The sequence below is a fragment of the Cavia porcellus genome, unplaced genomic scaffold (genome assembly GCF_034190915.1).
Source record: "Cavia porcellus strain 051 isolate PalLab524CR breed Dunkin Hartley unplaced genomic scaffold, mCavPor4.1 scaffold_9, whole genome shotgun sequence".
In the NCBI taxonomy this organism is placed as follows: domain Eukaryota; kingdom Metazoa; phylum Chordata; class Mammalia; order Rodentia; family Caviidae; genus Cavia; species Cavia porcellus.
Genome location: NW_026947492.1, coordinates 75173792 through 75186383, shown reverse-complemented (window position 1 = coordinate 75186383; position 12592 = coordinate 75173792).

The following is a 12592-nucleotide window of genomic DNA, read 5'->3' as shown; positions in this document are numbered from 1 at the left end:
ATTATTGTCTTCTCCAATGTCAGATCTTGAAAACCTAAGGAGCCTTCATCATCCTGTAATGATTTGATTAGTTCTATAATATGCAGTGTGTATTTAATGTGTGTAAAGATGGGCACAATTGTTTGGAGGAAACCAGAGACAATTAGATGAATAGTGAAGATCTCCAGTGGACTTGCTTTAAAATCTGTATTTCTTTAAATCTTTTTTTAAAACTGTTTTGTTCTGTTTTGATATGTTTGGTCTTGCTCTCTTTGAGATAAAAAACAAGTGTATAGGACTGATAACAATATTACTAAGTTTTTGTTGGATCATTGAGCAGAACTGTTGACAGTGTCACTATTTAAATGTCACTTCGCATGCTTTGATTTTGTAACCTGGACAACTGTTTCTGGAATGACAACGTGTAACTTATTAACTGTTGGTTTCTTACCATTTATTTTTCTGTAATTCTATATTAAGATCACTAGAAAACAAGCCAGACAGATAATAAAAAATTACCTTTTTTGTGCCATGCACCTCCCAATTCCACACTTTGGTGTTAATCCTAGAGGACTTATCCCCAATGCATTATGGCAAATGGATGTCACCCACATTCCTGAGTTTGGCAATCTTAAATATGTTCATGTAACTATAGATATCTTTAATGGTTTCATTGATACCTCTCCCCAGACCGGCAAAACTACCAAACATGTTATTAGCCATATGTTAACTACCTTATCAGTTTTGGGATGCCCACAACAATTAAAGACTGATAATGGTCCAGGCTATGTCTTTGCTAGTTTCTGTCAACATCTTAATATTGATCATATAAGAGGCATACCTTATAACCCTCAAGGTCAAGGCATAGTTAAAAGGGCACATCTTTCCCTAAAACTCACTGTTGATAAAATAAAAAAGGGGGAATGGTACCACAAGGAGGACACCTAAAAATATTCTATCTTATGCCTTATTCATCCTTAATTTTTTAAATTTGGATGTTTCTGGACAGTCAGCAGCCATGCATTTTTGGTGTTCTGAAACATAAAAGCAATATGCTTCTGTACTATAGAGAGACCCCCTACTAATTCATGGCATGGCCCTGACCCCGTCCTCATATGGGGACACAGTTCAGTATGTGTTTACTCTCAACAAGACAGAGAGGCTAGATGGCTACCTGAGCACCTCATAAAACAAGTAGACAGTTCTTTAAAGACCCCATGCAACACCGAGGAATAATGTCATTTCCTGAGGCAAAACCCCCTGTGCTCTTTTACAGATGACACAACTCCCCAGAGCCTTATGCTGCCTACTAAGCCTTCTCTTCGGACCATACCACACCCATGGTGGATTTAGACCCCTGCCAAACAGACTACGACTGCTGACAGCCATGCACAAAACCCCCTGTGACTGTGGAGGAGGCTCTTTTCGGTCTGGAGGAACACAAACCAGCCAAATAGACTGTGTCTGGTGTTGTGTGAGACAAGCTCCAAGAAATAGAAGAACGGCTTCAACAGTGATGACAACAAATGACTGCTAACCCCTTCTCGATGTGGTGGGCACTTTTCCCTTACCTAGCACCCCTTTTGTGTCCCCTAGCTACCTTGTTGCTTCTCCTTTCTGTGGGTCCTTGTATTTTTCAGAGGATTATGATGTCATTAATAACTGGATAGACGTGTTTATGGAAAAGCCCATTCAGGTACACTATCACCAGCTGGAGATGGCAGATCAACAAACCTACTGGGAAGGAATTCCCACGAGTGGCCCATATGATGATGTGGCCTAACTGCCCTGGGGCAATGGACAGGCAGCCAGAGATGCGCAACTAGGACAAACATGTTACTCCTTCAGCCACCTAAGACAGGCACAGGACCAACTGCTGTCCTGCACGCCCATGACGAGTAAGGCCTGGTTGGGTTCATGTAATGAGGTTCCTTGACCTAAGACAGGTGCTGTTCTCACAGGGCCTGCCATACTCCTGATTAAATAATATAGAAAGGGAGGAGATGTAGGGAGCGGCACAACTGCCCCATTGCTGCCTCCCCGCCTTTCTCTCCTATGGGCATATGATGCACCTGCCTACATTAACCATAATCCTCTCCTACTTACGTCACATACCCGGACGTGACAATGACCCTGTTGTAGTCATCCCCATAGCCTCTTCCTTGTCTCACCAGCCTGCCCTTGGCCTATAAAGGATGTGATCACTTACTGAATAAATGAGGCCTGATTGGATTCTCTCGACTTGCTTCCATCTCTCTTTGTCTCCCCCCTGTTTCTATTTCATCCCCATTCCCCCTCCAGGTACACCCCATGGATTGATCTGCAGGCCGGATCACACCTTGAGAACATTTGTGAAATAAATATGTCATACATGTATAGGCATCATATTTTTTCATTAGTATAATAAGCTGAAAGAAAAGACATGTATTTTGTCCCAGAGAGAATGACTTCAGCCAAAGCAATGGCTCAGGCCACACCCACTTTTACTTTAACTAATCCACTGTGAGCCATTTGGAATTGACTTTTGGATGTCTAAAGAAACTTTTGATGTGCTATAAGGTTTGTGTTTTTGGCATGTGGATATCCAATTGTTCCAGAATAGTTATTGAGGGTACAATCCTTGCTCCACATAATTGCTTTTGCATCTTTATCAGACACCAATTGTCTGTTATGTGTGCATCTCTTTTTGGGTCTTCACATTGGTACCTTGGTGGTTTCACAATCTTGATATCAATGCCCTTTTATTATGAGTAGTGTAACTTGGTGATAATTCATGGGATTGGGGAGGGTTGGAGCTCTAATTTTGTTTATCAAAGTTATTTAGACTATTTTGAGTCTTTTGTATTTTTACAGAAGTTTAAGACTTAAAATGTTAATCTTTATGAAAAATGATGTTGGCATTTGATATGAGATTGTATTTTCTGATTTTTACTATTTTCTTCAATTTGGGTTTATTCTGTCTTTTATTTTTAATTTCCTAAGAAAAGATATGAGAATATTTTATGCTTTTTCTTTTCTAATAAATATACTTGTGTTAATAGAATTTTAAAAAACTACTCCACATATATATGAAAAATATTCCAGTAACCATTTCCATGTGAGAATTTTATATCCTGTCACCATGTCCCTGATGAAGGACCAGAATGATTCCTCTAGAAATGGGCATAAACCTAGGGATTTGGATGGCTGTAGGGCTGCCCTTCCAGCCTCCCTATCAGACTTTTGGTTTCTGAAGGAAACTTCAGACATGTCTCTTTGTGACTCTTTTCAGTGAATGACAGACATTAACTTGGAAAGACAGATTATCTTTAGGAGATATAGAATTGTTTGCTTATAGTTTATAGATAATTGCTTATTTTCCAACAAAACCCTTCTTTCTAGATGGCTGAATGGACTCATAGCACTAGAAATGCATGTTGGAGTCTGTGTTTGGAGCTTCTTGTCTTTTCCTAATGTCAATGCCTGAGTAAGAGATGTGAGCTCCACTATTTGAGCAGAGGCCCCTAGGTAAAGTGCACCTGAGTGACCTGTCATGAATTGACAACTACCTACCCTGCCTTTCAATGTGCTTGGATGAAGCCACTTTTATTAGTGAACCCCACTTTAAGGGTCTTCGAGAGGCACATGATGTCCTGATTACTCCCATAAGTGTGAGAGATCACTTATTCATAAAAAAGACTAACTTCTCAACATGAATGTGATGAAGACACAGCATTAGAAGTTTCACAAGGTTTATAAAAGTTTCAGTGGTATTGAACAGTATGGCCCGATACTTGTCAAGGCATTCTCCTATTAACCATAAGTAACCTGTGCTCTAAAATATTGCTCTGACTAGTTTGTGTCTTAAAGTTAGATTTGCAGCTTCCATGGTTAGCATAGCAGTAGCTGCTAGTGCTTTTATAATGGACTTCAAGTATCTTCTCCATTTGAGTTTTTGAAAAATGTGCATTTGGATGGAGCTGTTGTACTAACCTTTGGGTCAAGACAGCCAAAGCAATGCTTTCTCCTGGAGACATATGAGGAGGAAGGGTTTTATTAAGTCAGCTATTTTATCATACCATACTAGGAGATCCACCTGTTCACTAATTAGATCACACAGCCATGGCATACTCCCAATAGATAAATCTATTTTGACCTTTGTCAGAATTTGAGAGTTGCTCACCCATGACATCCAGCATTATGCAGGGTTCCTCATAGCTGATGGTAATTCCATGGGCAGGAGCATTGCAGGTTCCCTTGGGTCTCCTTGGAGTAGGAAATGAGGGTTCTGGCTGACCTAGTTCCTCCCATGGGAGCAGGCACAGCAGCCCTCCAGTGCCATGGATCAGGCTTCTAGGCTGTCTCCCACTCAGAGCAGGGCCCAGGCAGTGGCTCAACCTGAGGTCCAGACTTTCTGGATTCTGTCACCCTTGGATTTTCCCATGGATGATTTGGGACGGTTTTAAATTTTGTGAATTCCAACAGCCATAATTTCAGCTTTTTCTCTTGAGCCTCCTCCAGTTCCTGATTGCTAAGCAGAGAAAAGTCCATGCTCAACTTTGTGGTCTTAGGTTTCTGAGTCCTCTCTGAAGTTTCTCATTAAACAGATGGGAGAGACCCATGTCCCTGGAGAGACAGGCAGGGACTTGCACACAGGATCATCCAAGATGTCTCTATCTTCCTCAGAGACCACTCTAAATATCAGCCTTTGCAGCCTTTCCCTGAGATGAAGGATCACAAAAGCCACAAGGGGAAAAGGAAAGACAATACTTTGAGCACAAAAGTGAGTAACCTGGGATAGGCAGTGACTTGGGCAGACTGCTACATTACCCACAGCTATTCCCCACAACAAGAGTGAGAAAGCTCAGTCCAGCTTCTGGAGAAACAAAAATGAGGACAAAAGGCACACTAAACTCTAGGTCACACACATGGCACCAACACAATCTGCAACTGGGGTAATAACAGCCTCTCTGGCTGATCTTTACTGAGTTTCACCCACAAAAAGTGATGAAAAACAGGACAGAGAAGAAAGAATAGAGGGAACCTCTGGGTAGGTCTATGGCTCTCTAAGCCTGAGAGACAGACAGGAGCATGCGTTTCTCATCCTACCTGCCATCTGGTGAGACAGTCCAGGAAGATGTTCCCTGTGCCATGGGAGCACTGTGATCCCAGCCTAGAGACCACGGACAACTCCTTGTCTTTCTAAACCTAGTATGTTACTTGATGTTGGGGTGATGAAGGCTCTTTCTAGAAATACTTTCTTGATAATTTCTGCCAGAATAAAGAGTTGGTCAAGATAAGAACAAATGCCAGCAAAGATTTATTAATTACAGTGAGGGTGAAAACCATGCTATCTAGAGCAAGTTTGGACCAGGGAAGAGTAGGAAAAGAAGCACACACCACAGTCTGAGTGCAGCCACCATGCGAGAGAGAACCACGGACCTGACTGAAAATTAGTGCTTCTGTAAAAAGGTCAGAATAGTGACTCAGAGAAGCCGGAGAAAACAGAAGAAGATCCACAGGTGAGCCAGCACTTGGGAAGTTATCAGGCAAGAATTCTAACCATGACTAACATACAAAAGAAAATAGAAAGAACTGACAATCAAGATGTGGTATTTTTATACAATAGATTATTATTTAGCTATAAAAGGATGATCTTGAGGCCTTTATAGGTAAATGGAGGCAACTTGAGACTATCTTCATTAGTGAAATAACCAAGACTCACATTAGTAAATATCACATTGTCTCCCTAGTATAAAAAATGTTAAGAACTGACAGAATAATGGGATCCAAAAAGTATAATAAATACTGTGAAAGCGAAAGGGAAGAAAAGTGCTCTGAAGGATATAACATTGTGCGTAGTGTGTAAGATAGATGTTCATATTACTAATTTCTATTAGATCATGAACAGAAGAGATTGTACTGTCAATGATTGAGTGCCTAGACACTTTTTATGCTTTGATTTTGTAACTTCAACAGCTATTGTTAAGATAACAATGTGTAATAATGTATCAACTAGTGATTTTATGATGTTAATATTTTGAATTCTTTATACTACTTTTTCTCATTTTTTCTATTTTGTTTTTTTTAAATTCTCTCCCTTTTCTTTCTTTAAATAAAATTTTTAAAATATTTTTTTTAAAAAAGAAAACAATGTTAAAAGCAGGGGTCTGGAGATGTAGCCCAGTGCAAGGCGCTGGGTTCAATCTCCAGTGCTGAAAAATTAAAGAAAGGAGGCATCCTAAGAAGCATGGAGGGAAGATGGAGGGAGGGAGTGGGGAGTGCACACCACACCTCTGCACAAACCAGCCATCCAAGCCCTGCACCGGATCTCGGGCAGACAATACAGGCAGAAGTTGGCAAACATGTTTCCCTTCTGTTTCACTATGAATATAAGGAGAGAATGGGTGATGTGAATGACAGGATCTGAACTCCTCACCTGTCCTGGTGAAAAGGGAGCAGCCCAGCATTTCTGCTCAGCCGCATTTCCAGGCCTCCTGATTGACCTCACACCTTGTATCCTACACTTGAAAATCTGCCAGTACCCTCTGCATTACTGCAATTAGGAGGCCTGATTTTCTTCTCTCATTAAAGCCTTCAGGAAAAGACCAAGGGTGATGCCCTAGCCTGCAGCTTTTACAGTTCCTGGGGTGATGCTGTGGGCTCAGGACACCAAGGTGGACAGGAGAGCCCCACCCAAGTCTGCAGGGTAGCAGCTTTAAGACCTCAGGCTCACCAGAGGGTTCCTCCCAGCCTCCTGATTCTCAGGAACAAAGCTGGGCCATCCCAGTCACCTGTTGACCCCTCTCGTTTCCTTTGTCTGCTCGGGTTTGTGTTTTAATTCCAAGTTCACTGTTCATCCATCATTGTTTCTTATTTCGTGTTTATAGTGCACAGTGGTTACATTCACGGTGGGTAAAGGGCACAGGAATGGGACACATCATACTTTTTCTACTTCTACTTCCTGTGCCCTCCCTCCTATTCCCTCTATCTCTTCCTGACAATACACTGCTTTCCTTTTAATTTAAAATACCAGTAATTACTTGGAGATTCAAATATGCACTTTGAATTTTCACACATGTGCAGCCATCTGAATTATGCACAGTACCACTCTTATTAGGCTGCAGAGACATAGAGCACCTGGCTCCTGGGGTAACAGCTGACCCCAGAGGAATCAGGCTCCTGGTGTCTGCTGCAGAGCTGACTCAGGATACAGCACAGCAGCAGGACCTGCCAGTCGGACAGATGGAGCAGGACTGCAGGTGGTCTGCACTGCAGCCCTGAACTGCAGCAAGTTTGTTGTTTTCAGAGATTTTGAGGACTCACAGGGTAGTATGTCTTCAAGATCTTTGGAAGTTGTACACATAGGTGGGTCCTTACTGCTGCCCGAGTCCCCTGCTAACACCAGCATTCACATGCACCTGTCATCACAAGGCCCATTGGCACTAATTTGGTGCCAGAGGTAGATTCCTAGGGGTGAGGGAAATAGGAGTTCATTGGCTTTACTGGCTACAGTGTCTGGCCTGGGCCAAAAACCTTTCATATCCCATCTTATCATTATTATTATGAAAAAGGGCAAAGATTTCTCTCTTTAACTGCTTCCTGCTGGCAGAGGGCGCTGTACTGGGGTCTAGGAGAGTCAATGGGATGACGGTTGATGCCCAGGTAGAAGCTGATGCCAGGTGTTTTAGCCAGGACAATTTCACTGGTGAATGCACATATGTTAGACTGGAAAAACAAAGAGACAAGATGTTATGAAGAGGCATGGCACTGTCATATTTAAGGACCCAGGTGAGGTAGAAGGAAAGGTGCTTTTGATTTAGACATGTCATTATATCAGGATGATGTTGAGGTAGAAACATTTCCACAGTAAGGCAGAATTTTGAAATTAAATGTGGGGTTAGGAGGAGTGAAGTTATGAGAGGTGATTACTCCCCCACCTGAAAGGGTAAAAGTTAAAAGGGTAGGTAGGTAAGGCTTGTCTCTGGTATGCATGATGTTGGAGTCTTTAGGAAATACTATTAAGAGTCCTGCTGTAAAAATGACCATTAATAGAACATAAGAAATTAGGAACAAATTGGATAACAAAACATGACAGCCTGAGAGTCGTGGCTGTGAGGCCTTGGTAAGGCAGAGATGAGTAGGAAGAGGATGGTCAGATCTAGGGCCTGAGTAATGTGAAACCAGAATGGCAGTCTGGCAACTCTGATCACTGTTGAGGTTGCCAAGAATATCAAGTAGGTATGGGTCGCTATAACCTGGTTGTAGTTCTTGGAATGATTTGCTGTAACAGAGCTTTAGCAAGTATATCAGTAGTTTCCCTGGTTGTGGGAAAGGCCTTTATGTATCCTGAAAAAGTATAAACAAGGTGAGAAGACAAAGTGTATCTATCAACCTTTGATCAGGGTTGCCTGAGAAATTGGTGAATAAGAAAGGAAGGGGGTGGTCTTATATCACTGAGGAGAGGTTTACTAGTGATAACAAGTGTAAGTTGTTGAGGCCTCAGTGTGTCTAAGTCAGCCTGTAGAAAAGGCATTTTAAGATTTAGGACTGGGACCTGTATGAAATAGGCCCTGTTTGTAAATGGCATAGGTTGACCACCAATACCCCATCATAGAGATTGAGGACTTACTATAGCAGCCTGAAAACTCAGAAAGAACTCTGTATATATGGCCTCTATGTCCACAAATATAGAGAATCTCTTACCTGAGAGTTTTAGTGGGACTTGGACTCTGAGACAGACACCCATAAAGGGGGCTATTGGCCCTGAGCCCCCTCAGTCTTTGGCAGCAAGTTTCGGTGATGAATCTGGCAGTGCTGGCATTTCCTGTGAGGGCTAGAAGTTAGGATGGCTTACCCACTCTCTGGTGGCTAGGACAGTCCAGTAGCCCTGGAGTAAGGTCTCAAAGAACGCCAGGATGGGGCACTCTCTTGCCTAATGTCTTCTGCTGCATTTGAGCATGGTCCATGGGGGAGGGGCCCAGGCAGCTCCACCTCGTGTAGGTTTACCTGTCTCAGAACTCCAAGGGTCACAAGTGTTATCTCTGTTGTTGAAAATATGAAAAGCCATATTAAGATCTCTATAAGGTTTGAAGGTCAAGTTTTGCCTTTTGGTTTGAGATCTGGACTACAGTAGAAGGTATCTGTAGAATTAAGTATGCATGAGTCAACAGGGTATTTATAACTTTAGTAATGACTTCCCATAAGGAGGACAAGGCCCAGCGAACTTTAGGAACTGACATGTTATTTATGTCATATATATAAGTATCTCTTTATGGTATTAAAATGTCTAATGCCATCTGATTTTTAGAGGATGGCCAGTTTATTAATTTTTACTCTTTTATTTAGATGAGAAATCAGCCTCGGTGTTATTTAAATATGGTTTTGGCATTCCAGATCAGAGAGCAGGCTTTATCTGGATGGCACACCACTTTTTTCTAGGATTCATGTGTGGAATTATATACTTAACGAAAAAGGCTTCAGTCTGCCCTCCCCCTTTTGGAGTAAAATTTCATTTTAATGGAAACATTTTGCAGCAAAGGTTTACCAATCTTATGAATAAATCTACCAAAACTGATCTAATACTGTCAAATTCTGAACACATTTACTTCTTTTTAAACCTGTTATTTGCAGTACTATAGACCAAGACAAATAAAATTCACATCCTCTCAAGCTTTTTACAACTTACTATTTCCTGTCTTCTTTCACATTAACCAAGACAAATAAAATGTACATCCTCTTGAGCTTTCTACAACTTGCTATATACCCTCAAGTTACCAGTCAATTATCTTTCACTTCTCAGACAACATTAAAACTTTCAACAAAACCCTTGTCTTGGACCAGAGCTAGTGGTTCCCAGCATAAGGAATTTATAATTATCTGGATCTAAAAGAAAACGTTTGTCATGGGTGGAATACACACACACACACACACACACACAAAAGGCAGCAGAAACACGGACAGCATCAGATCAGTAAGATGAGCTATCTGTTGTGACTTGTTGCATTTGTGTGTGGAGCTTGGAGGCTGGGACTGGTCTGGTGTGTGGTTAGAGTACACCCAGCATGTGGGCAGTGCATGCCAGGATGTAGGGCATGGGGCAGGCTGAAACTGCCCTCGGAAACATGCAAGGTGGTGGTGACGACAGTGCACGGGGTAGAGGGGGGGCTGGGACCTCTCTGGCACGCAGCGTGTAGGTGGAACATGCAGAGTGGGTGGGGTGAGCATCAGATGCAGCACACAGGGGTGGGCTGGGACTGCCCCTGGAAATGCGTGAGGTGGAGGTGGTGCTGTGGTGGCAGCGGCAGGCTCAAGGTGCACGGAGGGGCAGAGCTGGGAGGCGGCCCAACGCAGCGTGAAGTGGGGACTTTACACACTGGGACCCTGTCCGCTGGGCACCACGTGAAGCTGGAACTGCTTGTGGGGTGCACAGATTAGGGTGCGACATTAAAGCCAAACCTGTGCATGGACCTGGAGCGTGGCATGAGAGGCGAGACACTGCACGCAGAGTTGGGAGGTGGCGGTGTGAAAGCTCAAAAGCTTAAAGCAGTTTCACACATATCTCTCAACACTGTCCAGGCTTGCCCTCCACCCTGGCGAGGAATGGGCTGGTACACAGCGGGTGCAGCAGGGAGGGGAAGTGGCGAGGAGACAAAGGGATGGGGACACTGGCGGGAAAGGACACATTCTCAAAACAAAGGCTTAAAGATAGAGAGTTTTGTAAACTTGTCATCAGTGTGATAAGCCATAGATAGGTATGGTTTTTTTGGGGGGGACAGGAAGTGGTCCCCAAGATAAAATCTGGTGTGAGGTCTAGCTCACAGAATTACAGCCAGATGAGGCAACAGATTGTGGTCTGCCAAGTTCAAAGTTGGCACTTTGCACTCCGGACCAATTGGTTATATTATATGGCTCCAAAACTCCTAATAGTTGGCCGTCACCAATATTATGAGTGGACTTCATATGGGTCTAGTAACATCTCTGCCCATGAGAACTCAAAAAGCTCTGAAGGATATGAGGGTCTCTCAGTGTGAGCTGGTCCAGGGTGGACACAGTTTGCCCAGAAAGACCCTGCTTTGTGGTGAGAACATGTCTAGTAACATTTCTGCCCATGAGAACTTAAAAAGCTCTGAAGGACATGAGAGTCTCTCAGTGTGGGTTGGTCAGGGTGGACACAGATTGCCCAGAAAGACTCTGCCTTGGGGTGAGGACATGAGAGCTTTATGTGAACCCATGGAAAGGGGGAGAAAACCCACCTGGGGCCTAGCACAGTGGCAATCTCCGGGAGTTGCTCACCTGTGGTAAATTGGGTCGATGTTGTTTGCGAATTGGCAACAACAAGCTTACAGCTCCTGAGTGTAGAAGTGAGGAATAAATGCAGGATGCAGTCTGGTCAGTCCTGGTCCTGAATGGCAGGGGACTCAAACTGGGAACCAGCCCCAGGAGTCTCTCATCTGCCATTCCCGGTCAGGGAAACATATGATAGAACTGTGGGGGACCAGCAGCAGCTGAAAAGATAAGAAGTATGAAATATAAATGACCTTTATTTTGAGAATGTGGGGAGAGATACCCCCGAACCCCTGGGGTGCAGCATCTCCACCCCGGGTCGGCGATCTCTTCGTGGAACACGTGGAGTGGGGGCCTATATGTAGCTTAGGTTAGGGATGGTGCCTGAGGGGGCATTAGGGATGCACAGGTAGCCCATTGGCACTAGTTTGGTGCCAGAGGTAGATTCCTAGGGTTGGGGGAGATAGGAGCTCCTTGGCTTTACTGGCTACAGTGTCCGGCCTGGGCCAAAACCCTTTCACTTGAAGTGACTCCCAAGATCCTGCTCTTTGCCTGAACTTTCCTCAGTTTCTCTACCCTTTGTCCTTGGTCCTAATATAGTGGACCGACCCAGAAAATCCTTTGTCTTTACCCTTGAAGCCTCGAGATTAATTAAAGGATTTTGACCCTCCTGGAGCCCTCAAAATCATACGATTTGTGTTTTTTTATTTAACCTCCTCCTTACACTCGTTTGGGAGATCAGGGATCTAGGACTGAACCCGATAACTGGTGCCCAGAACAGGGACTTAAAATCCTTGGGCTGGGAATTTATAGCCTGAACAAGTAAGTCCGCCCTGAGTGGAACATTTTGGATATGAAGGAGATCTTCACAGGACAAAAACTTCACCAGGGACACCTGGAGAGAAGAGAAGGAAGAAAAAGGGTGAGCCTTCCTGTGTGAAAAGCTGTTTTTTTCTGGGAGTAAAATATGGGCAAAAGGTTTCAGCCTAGGAGCAAAGGTACTTAAAACTGCTCCAAGGCCTGCTTAAAGGCTCAGGGGCTCGTGTGCCAAAAAAGGCTTAACAAAAATGCTTAAAGAGGTAACCAAATATAATCCATGGTTTCCTCAAACAGGCACTGTAGACATTGATATTTGGGAAAGAGTTGGAAAAAATATTAAAAAGGTGTATAGGGCAGGACAAATCATTTCCCCTGAGACATTCTCAACTTGGAATTTTTTTTAAAATTTTATTTAAAAGGAAAAAGAGAAAAACACAAAACAAAACAAAGTGGTGTAAGGGTACACGTAATACAGAACTACAAAAAAAAAACAGTAAGAAATCACCTGTTAATAGATTACATATTATCA